The sequence below is a fragment of the Odocoileus virginianus genome, chromosome 20, assembly GCF_023699985.2.
Source record: "Odocoileus virginianus isolate 20LAN1187 ecotype Illinois chromosome 20, Ovbor_1.2, whole genome shotgun sequence".
NCBI lineage: Eukaryota > Metazoa > Chordata > Mammalia > Artiodactyla > Cervidae > Odocoileus > Odocoileus virginianus.
The window spans coordinates 284,270-292,139 of record NC_069693.1 but is presented as its reverse complement, the minus strand read 5'-3'; the positions used below and the strand labels follow the sequence as shown (position 1 = coordinate 292,139).

Here is a 7,870-nt window from a genome sequence, read left to right as displayed (position 1 = left end):
CAGAGAAGTCCCTGAAGTTCCCAGGGAGTTTTCACCCAGCTTTAGAAAGCTCTGGGTGAACTAGATAACTGACTCTTGTGTGACCCTGTTTTTCCCTTCTTACACCCTAATTCTAGTTCCTGTTTTAAATTCACCAATAAAAGTGAATCCACAATACCCTAGGGATCCCACCATGTACCCCAATAAAAGCAGAGCCAAGGATCCATGCACTCTCCCACCTCCTTCACCTGGCCCTTGGGTGTGCTGTGTATCCTCCAGGACTCGTGAGCAGTAAGCCTTGCTTTTTTCAATGTTTCCTGATAGTTTCTGCTGAAGTGTATCTTGCAGTCATAATAGGAACAGGGGCCAGCCCATCTACAACATTGACTCTGGTTGAGGAATCTCTTTAGGGGCTGGCACCAAGGGCTTCCCTGGTAGCTCAGCTGGTAAAGAATCTTTCTGCAATGCGAGAGACCTGGGTTCCATCAAGGCTGTATATTGTCACCCTGCTTATTTAACTTATATGCAGAGTACATCATGAGAAACACTGGGCTGGATGAAGCACAAGTTGGAATCAAGATTGCCGGGAGAAATATCAATAACCTCAGATACACAGATGACACCACCTTAATGGCAGAAAGTGAAGAAGAACTAAAAAGCCTCTTGATGAAAGTGAAAGAAGAGAGTGAAAAAGTTGGCTTAAAGCTCAACATTCAGAAAACTAAGATCATGGCATCCAGTCCCATCACTTCATGGCAAATAGATGGGGAAACAGTGGAAACAGTGGCTGACTTTATTTTTCTGGGCTCCAAAATCACTGCAGATGGTGATTGCAGCCATGAAATTAAAAGATGCTTACTCCTTGGAAGGAAAGTTATGACCAACTTAGACAGCATATTGAAAAGCAGAGACATTACTTTGCCAACAAAGGTCTGTCTAGTCAAGGCTATGGTTTTTCCAGTGGTCATGTATGGATGTGAGAGTTGGACTATAAAGAAAGCTGAGGACAGAAAAATTGATGCTTTTGAAGTGTGGTGTTCAAGGAGACTCTTGAGAGTCCCTTGGACTGCAAGGAGATCCAACCAGTCCATCCTAAAGGAGATCAGTCCTGGGTATTCATCGGAAGCAGTGGTATTGAAGCTGAAACTCCAGTACTTTGGCCACCTGACAAAGAGCTAACTCATTGGAAAAGACCCTGATGCTGGGAAAGATTGAGGGCAGGAAGAAAAGGGGATGACAGAGGATGAGATGGTTGGATGGCATCACCGACTCAATGGACATGAGTTTGGATAGACTTCGGGAGTTGGTGATGGACAGGGAGGCCTGGCGTGCTGTGGTTCATGGGGTGGCAAAGAGTTGGACACAACTGAGCGATTGAACTGAACTGGGTTCGATACCTGGGTTTGGAAGATCCCCTGGAGAAGGAGAAGGCTACCCACTCCAGTATTCTGGCCTGGAGAATTCCATGGACTGTATAGTCCATGGAGTAGCAAAGAGTTGGACACGACTGAGCAACTTGCACTTTCACCAAGTAGTGTGGGCCTCAGCGAATACCTCCCACAACACAAAAACAATCACCTAAACAAGGATAAGTTATTTCCTAAACTTTATCAAGTGACTGTGAGGAAAGAAGTTAATAGTTCTAGCGTGGTGCTAAGAGGACATGGATTCCTAGAATCCATTACTGGGGCCCCAGCTACGCTCCAGGACCATGGACAGCGACAACCCTTCAGCGAGGCCCTCAGGGGGGCTGGCAAGGTGACTGGAGTGCCCCCTGGGGGCAGATCCTCGACTAGTCTCAAATGCAGAGGAAAGAGGGCTGGGAAATGGGACTGGTGACCTTCTGTCTCTTAGGACAGAGGTGCTGGGCAGGGGACAGCCAAGCTCCTCCTCGGTCTCCCCTGAAAACCTCCTCATCCAGGCGGGTAGAGGACTTAGCTTCAAAGACACAATGCATTTCTCACAGGCCAATGAGTTCCCTTCCCCTCAGACTACCCTCACCCTTTGCAGAAAATCTTCTGTGTCTCCTCTTTCTCCCCTCACTTTCCAGTAGGTTGATATTCTGCACTTGTTTTTAATCCCTTTGTCATACTGCCACGGGGCTCTGGGTGATAGAGAACATGGTTATCATCATTTTCTATGCCTGGTGCTCTGCCAAGTCCTGAATTCAGCCTAAATAAAGGAATGACGTCTCGGAAATCTGGTTTAATTGATAGGTCACAAAAGTAAATTCTAAGTTTTCCTTCATTCTACATGAACGGTAAATATTCAGAGTGGGGAAAGGATCTTGGGGCCTCAATGGACCACCACACAGATAATTATGAAAAGCAGAGAAAGCCAGGCAAGGTCAGGAAAAAGTAGTATTGGGGTAAGGAGAGGAAGATTCAATAGATGCTCTAAAGAGGGAAGGTTTTCTGGGACTGGAGGAATTGATAAGAGGTTAGAACGCATTCTCAAGGTGTGATCGCAGGACTCATGGGAGACCTGAGACTCGACTGAGAGCCACCTACAAATCCAGTGGCTTTCTGAACTCAAATTGACCCCAGAAACCTGCAAACACCACATCTAATTCTGGGGCTGGAGCCAGCCCTCACTTCTCAGTTTCAGCCTCTGATTACTGTCATACTTTTTGAGCTCTGGTTCTCTCTGTCCCTCCTCGGTGCTGACCCTAATACTTGACATTTGCATCCTGGCGACCCGGGAGTCAAGGCACAAGGAGATCCTGAACCCCATGCTAGGGTCTGGTGAGGGGGTAGGACACCCAACAACTGGCAAGGGAGTGTCTCTTGTCACAATCATTCCTCACAATGGGCTGGTCTCAATGCTCTTCCCTTCTGCCCAGGATTCTGGCCCCTCCAGTCCTGCCTGCCTCGGTGGCCCCATACTCCATTCCTGACTCCAGCTACTGAAAGTTCAACTCAGCTTAGCTTATGCTTTCTCTGCCTTCTGGCCCCTCCTGCTGAGTGAGCTTCTCTTTTTTTCTGGGATCTTAGCTGCCTTGGTAGCTGTTTGATGTATTTAAATAGCATGTTTGTGTGTGTGTTCCTAGTTGGTCTTAGTGGAAGTGTTTCTCTGACATGAGATATTCCATTAAGGTTGGAAACCTTGTTTGCTTTATTTGGCATTGTTTTAAAGATTTGGCAGCACCAAGTCTGACAGCACATGGAATCTTTCCTTGTGGTATGTGGGATATAGTTCTCTGACTATAGATCGAACCCAGGCCCCCTGCATTGGGAGTGCTGAGTATTATCCACTGGACTACCAGGGAAGTCCCTCATTTGCTTTATTTTGGTCTTTGCTCAAAAGTCACCTTCTCAAAGAGGTCTTGGCCTCTCAAAACTAAAATAGGACTCTTCACTCCCTTTCCCCTTATGTTGTTTTGTTTCCTATTCATAGCACCCATCATTATGACTTCATATTTCATATTTGTCTATTACCTCTCTCCCACAAGATTGTAAACTCCGAGATCACATGGTTTTAATTTTTTTTTTTTACTTTTCTCTCCCACCAATGTCTAGATGCCCTTGCAGACATCAAGGGCTCCATAAATGTAGGAAGAATGATGTTTTGTTATCCAGTGTAAACACAGATCTGGTTTCTGTCCCCAAAGTTCAGTTCAGTTAGGGAGAACAAGACCCCAAAGGGCTGAATGGCCACATGGTAAGGACAGGACCCAGCTGCTGGGGTTTGGAAGAGTCCCAATGTCCTGGGCTGGGCAGGGTGGGAGGAGAGATTCAGGGACGCTTCCAGGAGGCTCCTGGAGGATGTGAGCAGGAAGATGGGAAAGGAGGGCATTTCTAAAAAAGGAGCAGCCCAGCAAAGTTTGGAGGTGGGGCTGAGAACACCAAGACTGCCCAGAAGTCAGGCAGGCAGTTTCTGCGCCTCTCGCCTGTCTGGATCGGCAGGGCGCAACCCCGAAATCGAGCGCCCCCTGGTGGCCAAACCTTAGTGTGAACAGCCAAGTCTGACACATTTATTGAGCACGTTATGAAACATTCTCAACAGTGCTTTGGTGGAAGGTCTTAATTCCATTTTCAGCGGAGCAAATGGAAGATCCGAGAGGTTGAGTCACTGACCCAAGTTCACCCAGCTCTGCCTCTAGAATCTGAAGTCTGGAGAGCCGCCCAGTTGCTCCTCATCCATCAGAGATTCAGGTGGTAGTGGGAATAAGGACTAATTCCACCGTCTTGAAGAGCCCCAGGAGGACCTGGGTGAGAGCCCCCAGGTGGGGCTCCAGAGAGGTGACCTCGGGCCAGTTATGGGCCTCAGGCTACAGCCAATGAGATCGTGGTGCGGGTGAAAAGAGATGGCCCAGCGCCTGCAGTACACACAGCGCTCACACAGAAACACCATGAGTGCTGTAACTGACATGTCCATCCAGGTGCGTGGTTGTGCTTTTCCTACTGCAGGCAAACACGAACAACAGGCAGGCAGTAGGCAATCGAGAAGGGTTAGGACTATCTGAGCATGCTCAGATCCCACAGAGGTACAGGCAAGCAGCCCCCTAATTCCCACTCGCTCAGGAATGGAAGGTCGTTTAGTGCTCCCCTCTCTGAGACCCAGGAGTCCCCGGCCCCCAGCCCCAGGAGCCCAGAGCCCCAGCGTCTGCAGGATCTCAGGTAATGGGTTCCGTCTCTCTCCCAGCTGCACACGAAGGCCGGGCTCAGGTAACTCGGGTTCATTCCGTGGCATTTACACGCGGCCCCGCGCCCCCATGGCGCCGGATCCTGGCAGGGAACTGGAGTCTCTAGAAGTCGGGGACCGACTGGGAAGTCAGCGGTCGGGACGGCTGCGGCTCCCGCGGCGGCCCCTCCTCGTCCAGCCCCCGGCGGCCCTTGCCGATGGCCAGGCGGGGCCGGCCGCGGTTCAGGCCGTCCAGGAGCGCGCAGGCCTGGCAGAGCGTGCGGCTGGCCAGCGCCCCGCAGCGGGAGCAGGCGCCGGGCGGCGGGGGCCGCGCGGCCGGGGCCAGCGCCAGGCGCTCGGCCGAGTGCACCAAGTCCAGCACCGCCGACGGCCGCGCCGCCTCCAGCATCTTGAGCAGGTCGCGCGCGTGGCCGCGGAAGGCCTCGGGCGCGTACACGCACTCCTCGGAGAAGTAGTCGAGGCGGCGGAAGTGCGCGTACAGCACCACCTCCTTCTGCGACGCCAGCTGCAGCGGGCGGCAGGGCGGCAGGGCGCCCCCCTCGCCCGGGGAGCCCAGGCCCCCGCCCCGCGCCAGCCGGCCCGCGTCGCCCCGCAGGAAGTTCATGAGCACCGTCTCCGCCATGTCGTCCGCGCTGTGTCCTGGGGGGGGACGGGAGCCGTGAGGAGGGGGCCGCAGGAGGAGACCCCGGGGCACCGCGGGGCGGCCTGGGGGAGGCTGCGGGGGGACCCGGCGAGAAACGAGAGGGCGACGCACCCAGGCTCCCGTGGAGCAGCCCGGGTGCCTCACTTACCCCCCACTTATCGCAGACCAGGCCCTCTGCTAGGTGCCTTTCATGTATCGAGTAAAAGTGCTTTACGCAACAAATCTCATTTCAATCTCAGTGAAAAGTGTACTTCAGACTGCACAGACGTCCAAATGGCCTTTGATGGAGACTCTCAAGTGGGCTGTTGACACAAGTGCCTCTGGGAATGCAGATCATGGTGTTTAGAGGACCAGGGAGGAAGTAAGTGCGCATTTACACAACAGTCACCGTAAAATGGAAGCTAAATTTATTCTGCAACTTGTCATCTTATACTTGTGTGTGTGTGAAAGTCGCTCAGTCGTGTCCGACTCTTTGCGATCCCATGGACTGTAGCCCTCCAGGCGCTTCTGTGTAAGTCTATAGTAAAACAAGGGTCTTAGGGCTTCTCAATTCAGCCATACTTGCCCTCCTGAGGGCCTTTGTTGTTTCCTCTGCTCAGAATCTCTCCCAGTCCCCTTTTGGTCCTTCATGTAAGGACCCACTCAACCTTCAGGTCTCTGATTACTCAGGATACTCTTCCTTTCTCCCTTCACTAGGTCCTTCTGCATCACTTTCCTTAGCTGCACTTATCAGGTTATAATTATGTATGTGAGAAATGGACAGGATCAGCCACTGGCTTGCACATCATCATAACAGCAAATAGTTTACTGTTTCTCAGTCTTTTGTCTGAGTGTTTAATACATAATTCATCTAAGTCCCAGTAAGTCTAGGATCTGGATAATATTAATAGCCCTGTTACATAGGAGAGGAAACCGAGGTTAGGTAGTTTGTTCTCCGCCGGTACGCAGCTTGCACGTGTACAAAATAAATGGTCAATAATAATTTGTTGAAGCAATGACTGGGACAGAGAAAAAGTTATCAGAAAGAAGCTGAAAGACAAAAGGAGTTAAAAGACATGGTTGCGTTTCAGACTATAGATGGCTTCTGAGGGGCGATACCCCTCCATGCCCCTCCTTTTATGAAAAGGGACACAGAGAATGTCATTTAAAAAAAAAAAAAACCAGTGCAGAAAACCACAGCCCTAGCCCCAGAGAGTACCCTTCCACCCCTCTACTTGCCAGCATGTGTGTACCAGATAGGGCTTCCCCAGTGTCTCAGCAGTAAAGCATCCAACTGCAATGCAGAAGCTGCAGGAGACGCAGGATCTATCCCTGAGGTGGGAAGACCCCCTGGAGGAGGGCATGGCAACCCACTCCAGTATTCTTGCCTGGAGAATCCCACGCACAAAGGAGCCTGGCTGTTGTCGGCTACAGTCCATAGGGTTGCAAAGAGTCAGAGACGACTGAAGCGACTTGGCATGCATGAATGTGTACCAGATAATGGCAGTGACTCAAAAGCGTGTCATGCCCATCCTAAGGACGTGCACATACTATGTCTATGAACCTTTAGGGAGCGTGCATATCCCCTTCTTGCTATTTAGATTCTCCAGTTAAGACATACGAAGTCGCCACTACCACTTGGGCATGCACTCCAGCGCCCTTACGACGCCTGACCTTCTCCCGCGCATGCCCCCCTCCCACCACGCCCCCTCTGGGCCGTGCCTGCGCTCACCGGTCACGACGTGCGTGGCTCCCACGAGGCGCGCCCCTTCCTACAGCGCGCTGCGCCGTAGCACCCCGCAGAAGGTGCAACAGGCGCGGCTGCGGCCGGAGCCGGCCGTGCTAGGGCCACGGCGTCCATCGTCCAGCCCCCGAAGAGATCCGCGTAGGCCACGACGTGAGCGGGAGCTCCCAGCGCGCCGCCTGCCGCCGCACGGCCGCCAGCACCGCGTCCCGGTAGCCGCCGATGCCCTCGTCCACCGCCACGAGGTGTAGAAAGATGCCCAGGCTCGGGGCCAGCTCGTGCAGCACGTGCGCCAGCACCGTGGAGTCCTTGCCGCCCGAAGCGCCTACGGCCACCACGGCGCCGGGCGGCAGCAGGCGGCCCGCGACCACCGTGTGCAGCACCTCGGCCTCGAAGACGGCGCAGAAGCAGGCGCCGCACAACGCCTGGCCCGAGCGCGGACGGCGGAGGGCGGCGCGCGCCTTGTGGCAAGAGGCGCACTGCGGACGGGCATCGTGGGGTCCTGGAGAGGCGGGAGGGTCGGCTTCTCCTGGATGGGTGGAGAGGGGAGGCAGGTTACACGTGGATTCCGGGTTGCGGGGGTCATTGCTTGCCTGCCGGGAGGCTGCCTGGATAGTGCCCAGAGTAAAACCATTGTAACACTCTTTCCTGCAGCACTGTGCAGGCCTGGCATCTTCAAGTCTCATCTTAACCTTTCAATCACTCATTCATTCTTTCATTCAGCAAATATCCACTCAGTGCCTTCAAGGTGCCCAACGTTCTCTAGTAATTGGGGACACAGCAATGAGCAAAACAGGAAAGGTTGCAGACACTAAGTTCTAGTGGAAGAGCTGACTCAAGATACTTTCCAGATATGAGAAGTAATAATATGAGGGAATTAC

At 52.8% G+C, this 7,870-nt stretch overlaps 1 pseudogene; it reads right to left on the bottom strand.

Annotated features, from left to right (window-relative positions):
• Positions 1-3,924: 3,924 nt before the first annotated feature.
• Positions 3,925-7,675, bottom strand: LOC110141359 (cytoplasmic tRNA 2-thiolation protein 1-like; annotated as a pseudogene).
• Positions 7,676-7,870: the final 195 nt, after the last annotated feature.